The sequence below is a fragment of the Hylobates moloch genome, unplaced genomic scaffold (assembly GCF_009828535.3).
Source record: "Hylobates moloch isolate HMO894 unplaced genomic scaffold, HMol_V3 SCAFFOLD_3, whole genome shotgun sequence".
Taxonomy (NCBI): Eukaryota; Metazoa; Chordata; class Mammalia; order Primates; family Hylobatidae; genus Hylobates; species Hylobates moloch.
In genome coordinates this window covers 54,778,004-54,796,695 of record NW_026652278.1, presented here as the reverse complement: position 1 = coordinate 54,796,695, position 18,692 = coordinate 54,778,004, and positions in this window count along the sequence as shown.

Here is an 18,692-nt window from a genome sequence, read left to right as displayed (position 1 = left end):
TTCAGGATATAAGAGGATGAGCTAAAATTTCATTTCAAGATGAGGCTGGGGACTGGAATGACTTATTTCCTGGTCCTGATGAGATGAAATGAAGAAACCGGCAGGAACCAGTAGATGGTGACAAAAGCCATTCCTGGCTGTTCTCATTGTTCATTCACATAAGACACCCTCACAAGTGCCATGACAGTTTACAAACGCCATGGCAATGAGCTGGAAGTTACCACCCCTTTCCATGGCCATGACCCAGAAGTTATCACCCCTTTCCTAGAAATTTCTAAGTAACATGGCTGGGCATGGTGGCTCACGCCTGTAATCCCAGCACTTTGGGAGGACTAGGCAGGTGGCTCACTTGAGGCCAGGAGTTCAAGAGCAGTGTAATCAACATGGTGAACAAAAATTAGCTGTGTGTGGTGGCAGACACCTGTAATCTCAGCTACTCGGGAGACTGAGGCAGGAGAATCGCTTGAACCCAGGAGGCGGAGGTTGCAGTGAGCCAAGATTATGCCATTGCACTCCAGCCTGAGTGACAAGAGCAAAACACCATTCCCTCCCCTTCCCCCCAAAAAAGAAAGTTCTAAATAACGCATCCTTCAGTTTGCATTAACCTGCCCCTTAATTTGTGTGTAATTGAAAGTGAGTATAAGTGAGCATAAATACAGTTGCCAAGAGCCCATACCCTGCTGACTCTGTGCATGGCCTATGAGTTAGTCCTGCTCCACAAGGAACAGTACCATTCGATAAAAGATTGCTGTCTAACACCACCTGCTCATGCTTAACTTCTTCCCTGGGTAAATCTAAGAACCCTCCTGGACTAAGCACCAATTCTGGGGCTCACCTGTCCTGCATCAAAGAGACTTAGGGCAACCATTGCAAAGATCTTCCGACCAAGAGAAGAAAGAAAATGGACTTCTGCCTTTTGGATCTCAAACTGTCCCACTGTAAAATGAAAGGTTGGTCAGGATGATGCGCGATGGAGCTTCAGATGTGTTAGTGTCTCCCTCACTAAAATGAATCAGGTGTAGTGATAAATTGTACTGGGCTAGCTCTGACAGTCTATTAATATATTAATGAGAGAATACTTTATGAGTACTCTGGGCTCTAAAGGGGGAAAGGAAAAGGGAGGTCCATTCCTAGTGAGTTTTCAAGTGAGACTGGGTCTTGACCTACAGAGGAACAGGTGTTATTGGGAATCAATGGTGACCAATGATCCATGGTGAGCTAGTCATGGTGAGCTAGTCATGGTGAAGAACTTGGGAAAGCACACAGCAGGTCTGGTAATGAGCAGGCTGCTGATCTGAGGTCTGAAGAGCCCAAGCCCTCTTGGGGCTGGACAAATGAGATGTGCTGAGAAAGGAGGGAGCTGAGCAAGAACAAGGGACAGTTTGGAGCTGACTGGAGGGAGGTTAGGGAACATCCCTGGTTAATATGTCCATTGACTAAGCCATTGGGTCAACCCAGATGTTGGCCAAGAGCTGAGTGATCTCAAGGATCATCTGAGAGAGGTGGCATGGTGGAGAGGAAAAGGCATTATCTTTTAGACATGCAGAGAAGGCTGCTGCTTTCTAACTGTGCAAGGGGAAGCTGTTTGATTGCTTGTGGCCTTGGTTTTGGTTTGCAACATGGGAATCTGAATGCCAGCCTTTCAGGGCTGTTGTGAGGATGAGTGGCAATGTGTGTGTGCATGGCAGTGTGCTCAGCAAGTGGAAGTGATTATTGGTAACTCCGTTTTTTTCAGGTAAGAAAATCAGTGCTTACCTGAAGATTAAGGAAGGTAGTAAGGAAAGAAGATGATTCAGCTATTCATTTGTGAACTGCATCAGTGCTTCTCCAACTGAATATGCACAGACATCAACTGGAGTGCCTGTTAAAAACGCTGAATCTCGTTTCGTAGGTTTGGGTGGGGCCCATGACTGCAGCTCTGGCAAGCTCCCAGTGAGGACTATGCTGCTAGTCCTGGACAAGATTTTGAGTAGCAAGAACCTATATAAAACAACCTCCTAAAGTTGTGGTGGGATTAAATGAGTTAGTATAGATAAGTGCTTAGCAAATAGTCTGACACATAGTATAGGCCTTCAATAAATTGTAACTGCTGCCATTATTGTTATATTCCAACTTTGAGGCTGGTGGGTTCTCTATTTTATCTCCTGAAGCAGCCCTAAAGGGGGGCCAGATTGTCAGCTTCTCAGGAAAACCAAGAGCCTTTGACAGAGTGTTTATGGAGCTGTGCCCCTTTAAGCTTTAGCAAGACTGGGAGGAAGCTTTTCTAAAGTAGAAGGAAATGTTTGGAGACCCTCACAGGCAGGGACCTCATGCTGTTTCTAGTTTTTAGTTATCTGGGGAGTGGTTATTTAGTGGGTCTGTTTTTAGCAGTTCCAGTTGCCTGGGGACAAGCCAGATATGGGCATCCAAATGTCTGCTGAAGGTGGCCTCAGAGAAGCCAAGGAAGAAGGAGACCAGCAAAAAAAAAAAAAAAGGCAGACCCTTCTTACTAGCTCTCCCTGTAGGCCAAGTTTATAGCCCAGAAAAGTGCAGACTTTTCTCTGTGGACCCAGAAAGCACAGATCTTCAAGTTTTATGAGGACATTTCAGCACTTACAATGATATTAAAAATTTAATTGCCTGTGCTTTTTTCAGCTAAAAGTATTCTTCTAGAAATGTAACTAGGTTCCAGCCCAAGCTTCTCAGGCATCTGCCCGCCAGGTGTCCTGTTTGAGCCCTCCTTGAACTGAGCTGTCCCTGGCTGCTTGGAACAGACACTCTTTTGATACCTCTTTGTCATATAACTCGATATTGCCTTTACTCTCTGGACATGTGTCAGAGCTTGTCAGAGTTCTTTTCAATGAAGCTACTGGAGTCATTTCCTATCACCAATCTTCCAACCTAATGTCTTAAGGGAATTCTTGTACGACAGTTGTAGCTTCTTGTTAGATTCATAGCAGGGTTAAGGAAAGATTCTATGTGTACTTCATATTAATAAGATCAGGTGCCAAGGGAATCTATGACATAGTAGGAGTGGCTCATTGCGTTTCAAAGCACCTGACAGGCTTTTAGGCAATGACACTGATTATACAAAAATAGATTAATCCCGGTCTCAAATCCAAGGCAAAACTGTGAAGTCAGTGTAGAAACTCAGGTTCCATGTCTTGATGCCTTTTATTTTGTTCTCCTATCTTCAATGAAAGCAGCTTGGATAATTAAATTTTTTCACACTTATTGGAATATCCTTATATCCATGTTTCTCAAAGAGTGGTCTGAGGACTCCCTGGGTTAGAATCACCTGGGCGGCTTGTAAACAATACACATCACTTGACACTGTTCCAGGCCGTCTGAACCTGGGCTCACGGAAGTAGGGATCTCTAAATCTACATTTTTCTTTTATGTTTTTGAGACACAGTCTTGCTTTGTCACCCAGGCTGAAGTGCAGTGGCATGATCATGGCTCATTACAGCCTCAGCTTCTCAGGCTCAATTGTTCCTCCTGTCTCAACCTTCTGAGTAGCTGAGACTACAGGCGTGGATCACCATGCCTGGCTAGTTTTTTGTATTCTTTTTTTTTGTAGAGATGGAGTTTCACCATGTTGCCCAGGCTGTTCTTGAACTCCTGGGCTCAAGCAATCCAACTGCTTTGGCCTCCCAAAGTGCTGGGATTACAGGTGTGAATCACCATGCCTAGCCCAGATCTGCATTTGTATCAAACCCATAAGGTTTGAAAACCACAGACTTATTCAAGGAAAGTAGTTGTGATGGTTAAGAGAAGTCTGTGTTAAGTGGGATTCTGGCTCTAATTTATACTCTGGGTTCTTCATAAAGTTTCACTGTAAAAAAAGTTTCTACCAAAAGAAGAACTAGAAAATATCTGGTGTAGTGAATAGATTGATTCTCTTGAGTTCAAATCCTAACTGCCAATTGTTTGTGTGATTTTAGCCAGGGGTTGACAAATGATGACTGCTTGCCAAGGGCCAGCCAGCCTGTTTTTATAAATACAATTTTATTGAATCAGAGCTCTGTCCATTCATTTACTATTGTCTGTGGCTATTTTCAGCTATAATGGCAGAATTGAGTACTTATGTCAGAGACTGTATGGCCTGCCAAGCCCAAAATGTTTACTATCTGGCCCTTTATGAAAAAAGTTGATCAACCTTTTACCTAGGTGAATTAAAATATCTCTCCCAGCCTCAGTTTTTCTCATAGATAATATGAAATTAATAAAAACAGTATCTTGTGTGGTTAATTACCTCATTTAAATATTTAAGTATACTTAATCTTTTAAATACTTAAATATTTAAATGAGGTAATGAATAGAAGTTTCCTGGGGTGATTTCTAATGATAATATTGTTTAATATTTCATTGAGTGCCTGCTGTGTGCTAGGCACTGATTTAAATACTTTACATGGACTGTCTTATTTGTTCTTTATAACAACACTGTGAAGTCTTTTCATTATTCCCATTTTACAGATGAAAAAATGGAGGCAGAGAGACTGTAAATAATTTGTTCAAGGTTATGCGAGCTACAATTGGTTGAGTCAGGACTGGATCCTAGAGCCTATGTTCTTCATTGCTGTGCTGAATTTATCCAAATAAAGTTGCATTTCTGCCTTTCCTCCTCCTTCCTGAAGCTGGCACGGCCTGTACCTTTGCTCACAAATCTTAAAATAATCCCCCATAAACACGAGAGGAATCTGAAGTGGCAAAGGGATTGCAGAGTCTGTCCAATACAAGCTCATCACTTTTAAGTTGTGGAAGCTAAAAACCTTGTGTCCAAGGCCCCATAGCTGGATATATGCAACACCTGGTTTCCCACCCAGGGGAGCCCTCACTCACTGGTCAGATGACACTGAATTGATTCAGTCCCCTTAGTGTAGGAGAACATGAATAGTTCTATGAGGGAGTTTAATAAAAACTAAAGTCTTAAGTTCTTACTGTCCTCAAGGTTTATAACTTTTTCCAATATACCCATAGGTATTGGACAGGTTGAGTCTCAAATGCCTGTTAAAACCAGACCACTGTCTACGGTGGTCATATTGTGTATTTCATGGCCCGGTGCCTCCCTACCCTCAGTGATTCAGAGTTTTCAATGGTCCGTACCAGTATGGCCATATTGGTAATTAAAATATTGGAGTATTTCTCTATTGAAAATGATGGCTGCCCTAAGCCTTCCTGGTACCCTCCCACTGAACTGGCTGTCTAAGCCCATTTCTCTTCTCAACTTTCCAGGAATTAAAGAGTTAACCCCTGTGAGACTAAGGGGTTTAGAGGACCCTGCTGCAGGCCTCAGGCAGCTTTGATTCTGATTTTTCTGTGTAAGTGCAGAGCTAATTGCTAGCTATAATAATTTGAATACCACCTTATGTGGGGATTCACTACTTCAGTACACTGGGATAAGCTGAGCCAATCACATACTTTCTTAAGAATTTGTATCTGGAAGAAAGACGGGTCCTTCAACAGTGGGAGTTGGAATTTAAGAGGATTCTAAAGAGGGTTGTGGCCAGGATGGGCTCTGAGCAAGACTGAGATACAAGAAGCTTTAGTGAGCAGCGAAGACTGGAGGGGAGAGAGTGAAGGGAGAGCACATCTACAGAGAGAAGCAGAGACACCCTGAGAGAACAAGCGGCCCTGGAGAGGACCAGAGCGGGGGCTGGTCCTAAGATCCACCTCAGTCATTGGTTATTTTTTAAGTTTGAGACTGTATCTTAGCCCACTTGTGCTATGACATAATACCACAGACTGGGTAATTTATAATTGCCAGAAGTTTACTTCTCAGAGTTCTGGAGGGTGAGAAGTTCAAAATTAAGGCAGTGGCATCTGGTGAGGGTCTTTTTGCTGCATCCTCACATGGTGGAAAGTGGAAGGGCAAAAAAAGAGAAGAACTGCCTCCATCAATCCCTTTTATTAGGCACTAATCCATTCATGAGGGCAGAGCCTTCACCCAAACACTTCCCCAAGGGCCCTACCTTCCAACACGGCTGCACTGGAGATTACAGTTCAAATTTGTGTCCTTTACACACATTTTAAAGGACACATTCAGACCACAGAAAATTCCCTATGGGTACCTGAACCAAATCCCATTTCCTGAATGAAGCTGTTTTTGATATAAAAGAGCCAGAAGAATCAGTATGGCTTTAAGCCAATAGTCATTTATTCCATTTAAATTAAACTACAACAAGAGACACATTGAAATCATAAAATCTATTGTAAGTGGCACCATGCCATGGATATCTTTGACCACATCTGCATGACCATTCCGGGCACTATGAGATGACAGACCCTCACTGTGGCGAGGGTAGACGAAGTTAGCAGCTGAGGCCTAGCAGCCTGAAGAATGCTCTCCTCTCTCATTATTGGCCTTCATTCAGGGCTGCTGCCCATCAGCATGAATTATCACTTTTAATAACCAAATGGACATTGAAATGGTAATGAGAATATTATGGTTTTCCAAATGAAAAGCCTCAATCTAATATATTTTCCTTTGAGAACACTAATTTGAAAATAAAATCATAGTTAATTTAAGCTAAGTTAAATACAAAGAATAATGGAAAATAACCAGTAAAAGCTTGTACTACTGCTTTTATTTGGGTGCACAGAGACCTACATAGCCTGTCTGTAATTCCTTATTTCCTGGGAAACTTAGGATGGTTGGAGAGAGGTGTGTCATAGCTGAGTATTTTCAAATGATTATAACATGGAAGTAGTAAAGACTGAAAGGATAAGAAGATTTTAAGTAGGAATATTGATAATAGGTGAAACTATTCCAAGGGTTAGACTAGAAATGGAATTTCAAAACTATGCAGGGCTCAGGAGAAGAAAAAATAGGAAAGAAAAAAAAATCCTAAGCTTGTCACTCAAGTCTCTCTGGGATCTGCCCCCATAGGTCACCATTCTCTCTGCCGTCTTCCCTGCACTGCCCTGTACTGCTGCCAGTCCTGCTATTCCCTTGTCATCTCTGCCTATTCTTGGCCTTCTACTCGGAAAGTCTACATCTCTGAGGACAGAAATTCTCTGAGTCCTTCTACACTCCCACCCTCACACTTTCCCAATCACAATTCTGACTCCAAATTTTTATTGCATTTTGCATTTTTTCCTACCCCATGGCACTTAAAATATATGACCCTGTTTCCCAGTGTTTGGAGTACATGTTCTACTTCTACTATTAGACTCTAAGCTCCCAGAGCCTGCTCATACTTTTTCCTGTATTCTTGAAATATACATTTACCTTCTCGCCTTGCCCTCACCATACCTAATTAACTCTTTCTCATCTTTACATCAGCATTCAAAAGGGGCTTTTCCTGAGAAGTCTTCTGGATTCCTCAGCCTAAGTTAGGTGCTCACATAGCTCCTTATTCACTTTTTGTCACAGCACCATATATTTATATAATTATTTTATAAAGGTCTACCTCCCACTGTAGACCAGCTGGGCAATGTGAAATATACAGACTCTCAAGCCCTGGAGATTCAACACTGGGTCTGGGATAAGGCCTGGGGAGTTTCTAGATGTAGATGTGGGCTGGGAGTTTCTAGATGTAGCAAGGACCCAGGCAATTCTCATCATCAAGAACACTTGGGAGCCATTGTCCCAGCTCCCCAGAAATTCAGATGTCACTGGTCTGGGGCAGAGACTTGGCAGAGTGTTGGAAGAGACAATATTTTTCCAATCTAGTTTCTGGTTTTGTTTCATGTATTTTGTAGAAAACTGTGTCCTTTTAAAAATAATATGTTACATTTTTGATCAAGACTGTTGAGGATATTTAACTTCTGGATGAGGAGAGTGCATAGCAACAATCTATTCTCATTGAGGGCCTTAGTCACACCTATTTTAACCTGTATGCCTTTTGTATTTCTGCAAATAATACTGGTTGACATCCTCTTCATTGATAGTCTATTATGGCTGAGGTTCTCCACCCCTGCCCCCCATATTGTGGACGCAAGAAACCTTAAGGTAACAAATAAAGACAGCATCTTTCATCAAAAGGATTTTTGGGGAGTTCATTGGCCATAGAGTGTTTCCCAAGTGATGGGCACAAAGCCATAGGCTGAGCTAAATGTGATGCAGAGAATGAGAGAGAGCCTTTTAGAGTGACGTTACAAATTTATTTAATTACTTTCTAAGTCTCCCCCACAATTTCCATCCCCCTCTTAACACACTCAGGTAAGTGAACACATTTGGGTAACCAAAGAAGGAGATGGAGAAGCCGCCGAGTTGGGCTTGCAGCCTTCAATATTTGTCTTAGTAACCCCTGATCCCATCTTCTCTTTCAGAGCACTTGCCTTTCTCTGCTCTTCAATATCTACTCATAAATACTGAACTCAGAGATGAGTTTCAAAGCTTTGAGAAGCCAAATTGCTATATATATATATAGTATATATATTGTATATATATTTAATTTCCACTTAGATAAGATTATTGAGAGTTTTCTCAGAATTTGCTTTTTTTTTTCAGAAAAAGCTTCAGATTATATTTACCTAAAGATTATTAGCCTTATCTGCATACCCATAAACACTGATAATTAGAAATTTATGTATACAATTAACTTGTAGGACATTTACCTGAAAGTAAATAGTCCCTTATGAATCACTACTATCTTCACTATCTTCTATATCAAAACTTATTACAGAGAAAGAAATCAACACATTTATTTCTTCCAAGCATCTTTAAAACTCAACGGCTTTTCCAGCTGATGGTGTTTTTCTTCCATCAGAACCTGTAGCTCTCACCTCTGTAGGGACTTGAAGTACTATTTAGATTTTATGCCACTTGGGGTCAGTATTGTGCTCCTGATTGCTGCTGTCTTCTTGTTTTTATAACTTACAAATATTAATTTGGGAATCTCAGTGGAAACATCCGTCTAGTGAAAACATGGGAAGATGCAAAGGTGATCCAGCTCTGGCTGCTGTCACTCCCACTCCCCTCTTGATGGCTAGCTACATTCACTTTGTAGCAAACTAGGGGGCCAATTCATTATCACTCCCTTGTCTCCATGTCTTCTTTTAATGCCATCTGAATGTTTTCATCCTCTTAAATGCTGTTGAGACATGACTTGCCATGACAGCTTAGCATCTACACAATTGTGACAAAGGCTTAGCCAAAAGGGGGCCTGGAAGCAATGTTTTAGCTCCAGATGTTTCTCCTTATTGCTATTAGCAAAAAATTACTGTTTTTCTTTAAAGGAGAAAGGTTACAATTAATTACTTGAGGAAGAAAAAAAAAAACACAAACAGTGGTCTCATTCTTGGCTGCACATTGAAATTATCTAGGGAGAATAAGTAAAATACTGATGTTCTGGCTATAACCTAGACCCGAGATGGGAATTTCTGAGAAGGAGTGGGTGAGGGGTGGGGTGGTCTCAGGTATAAGCATTTTTTAAAGATCCCTAGAAGTGTGGTTAGGTTGAGAACCACTGACCTAACAAAATTTGGAGGGCTGAAGCTGACTATAAACACAGAAGAATTTCAGAGCTAAGGCAGGCCAAAAAAAAAAAAGCCAGGAATTAAATTGGATTCTATTTTCTTCTGTTGATTATCAGTGTGACTTTGGAGAAGTCCTATCACTACCTTGGGTTCTTCTGTAAATGGCATAAGGGCCAAAGAGAATGGAATGTGACAATCATTCGAAAATAGATTCTTATTATTATGGTCATTTTTATAACCATATTATTCAGTTTATTGTATTTATGGAGCTTAACCAGTGTCCTCTTCATTTTTTCTGTGCTTGGTTTCTTCAGTGTTTCCTGGGCTTCATGCTGATGTAATGGAAACAGAATTTCCTAGATGGGTGGTGGGCAGGAATTTACATTTTAGCAGACAAACTGTAGGACTTCCAGTTCTAGACAAATGAACTTAATGCATTTCTCCCTAGCCTTCCTATAAAATGCAGCTAAAAACACAGACATTATATATAAAACAAACATAAAAAGTCTCTGAAAGGTGGAGAGAAGAAGGTAGATTGGTTAGGGATTAATCACTAACTATAGCTAAACTCCTGGACATCATGTATGCAATATTATTTTTAAAATTTTGACAATAAATAATCTACTCCAACAAAATACCAGGGAAGAATCCATGTCATACCTTTACCTTGTAGAAAAGGCTGAGAAGCATAGGTTGAAAACCTACACTTCCATCCTCACCTGGAGGTGATGAGGTGCTCTTTTCCATCCATGCTGAGGTGGTCTTCCAGGAAGTCAAGTAGGCAGCCTGGATTTCTACCTCCGCCCTGTGGCGATGAGCTGCCCTTCCTTGGCTGCCTTCCTTCAGTTCAGTGGAGACTACCCAGGGAGCATGAACTTCTAACCCTCATCTGCTGGTAATGAATAGCTCCCCGCTGCCTGCCATGGTGGTACCAATGGAGGCTGCTGGGGAGTCTGGACTTCCACTTCCTTCCAGTGATAAAGAGTTAGTGCCTGGCTTCCACCACCAGTCCAGTTTCAGCATAGGCCAGCTAAAACAAAAGATTTACATAAGATCTAGAGCCTCATAATGTAACACCCCAAATGTTCAGAATAGGATAAAAAACCACTCATCATGCCAAGAGCCAGGAAACTCTCAATTGGGATGAGAGAAGGAAATCAACAGATGCCACTACTGAGACAACACAGATGTTGGAATAATCTGATAAGTATTTTAAAGAAGATGTCTTAAAAATGTTTTAATGAGCATTTGTAAACATCTCTGAAACAAATGGAAACAAACTGTTCAGGCAATGTTTGTGCCCATCAAGGAACGTGAAGATCACCATTTCGGGAAGTTCAGGTATTTTTTTAAGAGAGGAGGCAGCTGGTCAACTAGGTTTTTGTTTTTTAAACTCTAATCATTTCTTTGAGGGCCTAAGCTGGCTTAGTGTTAAATACCTCCTGAATGCTTCCAGCTTATTTCTTGGCAGTCTTACATTAAAATAGAATGAATAGGGACACAGTCAACCTCATTGGCCATTATGGCTAAAGATTTAAGGAACTCAGAAGTGACATCACTTTGTATATAGAATCTAATTATAGCTGTCTCTGACCAGCTCATATCTTACTTAAGCTACAACTCTTAATAGGAACCACGACTTCCCTCCTCTTCCTTACTGACTGCAGCTCCCATACCCCCTCTACCATCTGCTTACTACTCCGCCCAGAGTCAGTTTAGGGGAGTTTTGTGGATGATTCAATGATAGCCATTTTTATGACACTTGGAGGAAAATGGGGGAAGGATGAAGGGGAGACTGGGTGCCCCTACTTCTCCTTTTCCTGCTACCACTTTCACTGGAAACTCAACACAACACCCTTTAGAAGCTTTCCTAGCCTTACTTCTGTCAAAATCCAACACTCACCCCCACCCCAGATCTCACCCAGTTACTTCTTTCATAGGCTTCAAATTCCTACAATAAAACACCCAAGAATGCTTCTCACTAAGTTTTCTTTTAAAATAGAGTAATATTGATATGGACAGGAGACAGGGAAATACCGGGTAGAAGAGGGCAGTTCCCTGGCAAAGGCCCTACCCTCAAGCCTGGATATCCCAGCCCTAAATGAGGACAGGCATTCCTGTTTTTGTGCCCAAAAGTTGCCTTTTGGCCCACCATGCCCCCATCCTGTACCCATATAAGCCCCAAATCCCAGGCTCCAGAAGCAGATGAGGATATGAGGAGATGAGGAGACAAGCAGACAAATGGCAGAATGGTGTGGCAGAGAAAGAGAGAAGAGAAGGAGAGTCTGAATGCTGACAGGAGTTTGGCTGGGGGTGGTCAGAGAGGAGTTCAGCTGCTAAGATGGCCCAGCTCCAGGGGAAGATCATCTTCCCACTCCATCCCCCTTCCAGCTCCCTATCCATCCTGTTGAGAGCCACCTCCACCACTCAATAAAACTCCGCATTCATCCTTCAAGTCCATGTGTGACCTGATTCTTTTGGGACCCTGGACAAGAGGCTGGGTTACAGAAAGCTGTCACACTTGGCCCTCTGCCTTTGAAAAAAGGCAGAGGGTCCATTGAGCTGGTTAACACTTAAGCCATCTATGGACAGCAAGGCTAAAAGTGCACACTGTAACATGTATCCACTTGGGTGTTGGGAGTCACAGACACCCACCCTTAGACACTACCACGGGGCTGGAGCCTAAAAGCACTTGCCCCAGTTCCTGCACCTGCTCCCTAAGGGGTTTGAGCCTGCAGTGGCCTAACAGAAAGCCACAGCCCCATTACATATCCTGCAAGGGGGCCAAGGAGCTCTCCCATTTCAATATTATTAACCAATTTAAGCATAAGTCCTATTAATAGAAAACAACTGTCATCTGGCCTCCTTCCTCTTTAGGACACATAGGAAAAGTGAATTAGTTCGACTTAGTTTCCCACCATTGATAGCATTAAAATTGAGGTTTAGAAAAACCTGAAAAGGCTCTGTGCTTGGGAACAAAGCAAAAATTCTATCATAATGTTGCATAATCTGCCCCTTTCCAACTAAGGCCAACCAAAGTCAATGTTCTGTTGTCTTCTCAGAAACCCATAGTACTTGAGAATGAAAAGATTTTTTCTTGCCTGACCTGACCTTTAAGTGAAGAAAGGGGAGCCACCAAGAGACATGGATATTTGCTGATGTACCCAGGCCAGGCTGCTACCTAGACACCTCATATTCTCAGCCTTCTAAATTTCCTGACTGATCAGATTCACAGGGCCTTTTCAAGGTGAGGGGGGGCATTTCTTCATACCACATGTTCAGTATCAGGCTGTAAATTTTGCTCAAACAAAATCAAAATTGTTCTTAGTCTTGTCAAGCCCCACGATGATTCCTAAGATTGTTCTATTGTCCAAAATTCTCTGGACAACCAGCTGTTCTTTAAAGGATTAGGTGATCTCTCAGAGCAGAAGTTGGGGATCTGGCCAGTGCCACATTGGACAATATTCGTATACCAGACTCTACTTGGTAAGTACAGCTAGTTGATTGCTGACCTTGTTTATTCATATAGATATCATTTTTGGCAAAAGCCTGCTTTGTCTGCTAACAGGCATATGTAAGGTTTAGGAGGGAAAAGAGCAGTAAGTGATGGAATTGAGGCTTTTTGGTTTGTTTTCTCCAAGGTTTCTATTTATTTACATAGGGATGAGTGACTGTGCCGATTCTTCTCCTTTCATAACAGTGGACTCCAAGTCTTTTGACCCACTGGTGGTAGTAATTATGGATTCCTAAATCAATGCTTCTCTGACATCATCATGAGAATCTTCAAAAATTAAAGAAACTGGAACAGTTTTGTGGTGAGATTTTAAAATAGCAGCTGCAGCTTCAAAGATGGGGTAGCAATCAATTAGGAAATGTAATGATCCAGGACTTAAAAGGAAATGCAATAACCATTGAGAGAAGTGAGGATATGTACTCACTTAGCTAATGTTATCACACAGATGATGAGGGCATGGATGATAAGCCACGTGAATAAAGCATACATTTTATGCAGTGGTGGATTGTTTAAGGGAAGAAAAATTTAGGGCCTCTGTAGTAGATGGTTTTGAGGTACATTTTAGGGAAGTGACTAGAGATGCAGAGTGACATGTCATTTTATTTTATAGGATGCAACAGGAATCCCTAGAAAGTGTGGCTGAAATCTCCAGAGTCCCCACATCCTCCACTCCACCCCATTGACCAGTGAGAAAGCAGCATCAGTCATAGCCATCTAATCCCCTTCACCTGTCCACTCCGCCCCCAGCTCAGGAAATTGTTTCTGGTCTCATGTGATGAGAGCAATCAGCAAGTCGATTGGGTATTGCCTGAGTGATTTGCCAGGGGAGCATGCTCCAGAGGTTGAGTCGTCTGCCTTGCCAAAAATAAAAAGTCAATGTACTCAGATTGGGTTTCTTTGTTGATAATGAAAAAATGTGGGAAAGCTATAGACCTGCAGTGCATGGCTATAAAGACACAAGAAGTAAGATCTGAAAGGCTAAAGGAAGCGTGAGTCAGATTGTTCATCCCTCTGTTCTCCATCAGTACCAGGTGTTTCATGTGTGTACAAATAAATTGCTGTCACTGAGCACCCTTTCCACCATTCAAAGCCATCACTTTCATGCAACTTTTTTCTTTACATTTCACCTTTGTGAAGATTGCTTTCTTGTCCTTTGAGGGGACATTCCCCTCTGACTAAATAATGCTTCATACACAACATTCTTAGCAAAATAGTGCCAAGATTCTGCTTCTCCCATCTAAGTAATCCCCTTCACACTTCTTTGTTTTTATTTTTATTTTTTATTTTTTATTTTTATTTTTTATTTTAATTATATCTGTTGCTGTTACTTGATTTCTCTTAAGATTAAGAAATAAGACTGAACATAGAAATGGAATAAGATGAGAAATGTGCCAAAAGGAAAAATAACCTTGTGGTTTTTACCTCCTATACCTCTAGTTATGAGCAACATGTTGACTCAATTTTTAGTAGTACTATATGAAATTTAACTAATTTCTAAACATAAATCATAGTTAAACTAATTTAACTAATTTCTAAACATAATCATTCTGAGTTAGTGGTATATTCTGAACTGATCTTTTAAAAAGGTTTTACTGTAGTATAATTTATATACAAAGAGGTGTCCATATGTAGAGTATGTTAACAAATATTTGCACCTGAGAAACTATTATATACTCAAGATAATAAACATAAACGTTATCTCCAAATGTTTCCTTTAGCCCCTTTGTAATTTCTCTCCTGCTTCTTTCGATCCCTCTCCCACACTGACCTGCTTTCTGTCACTATAGATTAGTATATCTCTCAATTTATTTAGGTTGCTTTCATTTTGGCAATAATTTTTCAGTTTTCAGGATAAGATCTTGTACATTCTTTGTCCGATTTATTCCTAAGGATTACATTTTTTGATGCTATTTTAAATGATAACTTTTAAATTTCAATTTTAGGTTGTTAGCATATACAGTCGATACTTGTACACTGACCTTGTAGCCTTCAAAATTGTTAAATTTACTTATTAGTCCTAGGAAGGTTTTTGCAGAGTGCACCAGATTTTTTCTCCGTAGAAAATGATATATTAGTGAGTAAAGAGAATTTCATCTTTTCATTTTCAATGTTGATGCCTTGTATTGCCTTTTCTTGCCTTATTGTGTTGTCTGGAATCTCTAACACAGTATTGAATAGAAGCAGTGAGAGTGGACATTCTTGTCTTCTCCTAAATTTTAGAGGGAAAATATCTGGTCTTTCACCATTAAGTATGATATTAGCCGTAGGGTTTTCATAAATGTTCTTTACCGGGTTGAGGGCTTTCTTTCTTTCTTTCTCTCTCTTTCTCTCTCCTTCCTTCCTTCCTTCCTTCCTTCCTTCCTTCCTTCCTTCCTTCCTTCCCTCCTTCTTTTTTATCTTTCTTTTTTCTTTTTTGGTTTTTGATAAGAACATTCAATATAAGATTTACATCTTAGCAATTTTAAATATACAAGACCACACTGTGAACTATAGGCACTATACTATATAGTAGGTCTCCAGAACTTCTTTATCTTGCATAGATGAAATTTTGTACCCTTTAACCATCACCTCCTCATTTTCTCCTCCTCATAACCTTTGTCAACTGCCTTTCTACCTTCTGCTTTCATGAGTTTTGACTATTTTAGATTCCACATATAAGTGAGATCATACAGTATTTGTCTTTCTGTGTCTGACTTACTTCACTTAGCATAATGTCTCCCAGGTTCATACATGTTGTTGCAAATGGCAGGATTGAGGAAGTTCCTTTCTATTTCCAGTTTGCTAAAAGTTTTAGTGAAGAATGGATGTTGGATTTTGTTAAATGCTTTTGTGCTGCTATTGAAGTGCTCATATGGCTTTTCATTTTTCAGACTTATATGGTGATTTACACTGATTAATTTCTGTGTTAACTACACTAAAGTATGATCTGCTGACATTTTGTTAAGAATTTTTGCAATCTATGTTCACGAGAGATTCTGGATTGTAGTTTTCTTTCTTGTCACGTCTTTGTCTGGTTTGTTATTAGAATAATGGTATCCTTATAGAATGAATTGAGACATGTTCCCTCCTCTGCAATTTTCTGGAAGAGTTTGTGTAAAATTGGTATTATCTCTCCCTTAAAGGTTTGATGGAATTTACCAGTGGAGCCATCTGGGCCTATAGTTTTCTTAATTAAATGTTTTTTTAACTGCAAATTCTATTTCCTTAATGGTTATAGAGCAATTCACTAATCTAATTCTTGGGTCACCTTTGGTAATTTTTCTTTCAAGAAGCCTATAGGTTTCATTTACGTTGTCGAATTTAATGGCATACAACTATTTATAATATTCCTTTATTATTTTCTTAATATCTGTAGAGTCTGAAGTGCTGTCACCTCTCCCATTTCTGTTGTAATTTGTCTTTTCTATTTTTTCCTGATCACTTTGACTAGACATTTAAGTTTTATTGATCCCAGAGAACGAGCTTTTGATTTCATTCTTTCTCTATTGTGATTGTTTACTATTTGGTTGATTTCTGTTCTATTGTCTGTTATTTTCTTTCTTCTGTTTAATTTGTTTTATTTGTTTTTACTAGTTTTTTTAAGGTGAAAACTGATTCATTGACCTGAGACCTTTTTTCTTTTCTAATATCGGCCTTTAGTCTATAAATTTTGAATCTGTTGTATTTCCACTTTCATTCTGTTCAAAATACTTCGTAATTTCTTTTTTAGTTTTTGTTTGACCTATAGGTTAGTTAGAAGTGTGGTTGTTAGTGTCTAAAGGGTTCTGGTTTTCAGTAGTTTGACTATAATGTGCCTTGGTATAATTTCCTCCAGGTTTTTTTTGCTTGTGCTTCATTCAGCTTCTTCAGTCTGTGGGTTTGGAGTTTTTAATCAAATTTGAAAGAAATTCCAGTTCATTATTTCAAATATATCTATGTTTTTGTTTCCTCTCCTCCTTTGGGGACTCCAACTAGATGTATATTAGGTGGCTTTTAGCTTTTCCATAGCTCATTAATCCTCTGTTCATTTTTTTCCAGCATTTGTGTGTATGTATGTTTGTGTTTCATTTTGAGTAGGTTATATTGCTACATCTTTCAGTTTTTTTCCTGCAATTTCTAGTTTGCCCTTAAACATCCAGTGTATTTATCTCAGACATCATAGTTTTCATCTCTAGATGTTTGATTTTGACATTTTGTTATATCTTCTATCTCTATTTCAGTTTTTCAGTCTTTTCTTTAGCTTCTTGAATATATGGAATAAAGTTCTAATAGCAGTTTTAACGTCCCTGTCTGTTATTTCTATCATTTGTGTCATTTCTGTGTGACTTCTGATTAATTTTTTCGTCATTTTGGGTCATATTTTTCTTCTTATTTGCATGCATGGTAATTTCTTATTGGCTGCAGACTTTGTGAATTTGTAAGTTCTAGGATGTAGTTAAGTTAGTTGAAAATAGTTTGATCTGTTCAGGTATTGCTTTTTAAGACTTTTAGGTAGAACCAGACCAGCATTTATTTTAGAGTTCATAACTGAGGAAGCATACATTTAAGCACAATACCCAGTGCTCCATGGACTATGAGATTTTCTACCCTGGATATTAGAAATAGCCACCATTCCCAGCCTTATGTAAGTGTCAGTGATTATTTCCTCCAGTCCTGTTGGGTGGTTCTTTCTCTGATCCCACATATATGTGATGACCAGTACTCAACTGAATACTTGAGAGAAATCTCTTCAAATATTCAGAGTTCTTTGTGTCTCTCTCTTTTGTCTTGCCTAAGGCTTGCAAACTCTAGCTGCCTTTGTCTTCTCAGACCTAGTTCATTCTTCCCAACTCATGGACATTGTCTGGCTCTGCCTGAGTCTCCCTTGCTGCTCAATGGCCTGAAAACTTTTCCCAGGCAGTAAGCTGGGGGAATTGTAAGCTCATCTCATTTGTTTACCATCTCTCAGGGATCACTATCTTTTGTTGCCTGATATTGAATGTCATGAGAATCACGGTTTCTTATTTTTTGTCTAGTTTCTTAGTTGTTTCATATGAGAGGGTAAATCTTATCCCTGTTACACAATAAGTCCACAAAATGCTGATCCCTTTCAAAAGTTCCAAGCGTATAAAATTAAAGTGAATTTTTCATATACTTCAAAACTCTTTCTTTATTAAAGGTGATTTAGTTATTCTTTTTTTTTTTTTTTTTTTTTTTTTGAGACAGGGTCTTACTCTGTCACCCAGTCTGGAGTGCAATGGTGTGATCAGCTCACTGCAACCTCTGTCTCCTGGGTTCAAGCAATTCTCATGTCTCAGCCTCCCAAGTAGCTGGGTCTATAGGCATGTGCCAACACACCTGGCTAATTTTTGTATTTTTAGTAGAGATGGGGTTTCGCCATGTTTCTGAGGCTGGTCTCAAATTCCTGGCCTCAAGTGATCCACCTGCCTCGGCCTCCCAAAGTCCTGGGATTACAGGTGTTAGCCACCTCGTCTGGCCTGATTTAATATGTAAATTGTTCAAAATAGGGAGTAGAAGTCCCTCTATCATGACTTAAAACAAAGCAAAGCAAACAAAAGCAAACCAAAGCAATCACAGTATCATGCTGCACAATCTGATGAAGTCAAACTCCACATTCTTCAGGTCTGAGTCTTAGTTCCAGGACCCTCAGATAAGCTAGGATGGGATCACCTCCTCATCTGGAGAGTTTGCTGATTTGAGACAGTCTAAACACATACTACTGATCTTAAGGTAGATGAGAAGTTGAGAAATGATAGAGGAGTTCCTCTCTAATAAAGCATTTCCTAGTGTGTGTTCC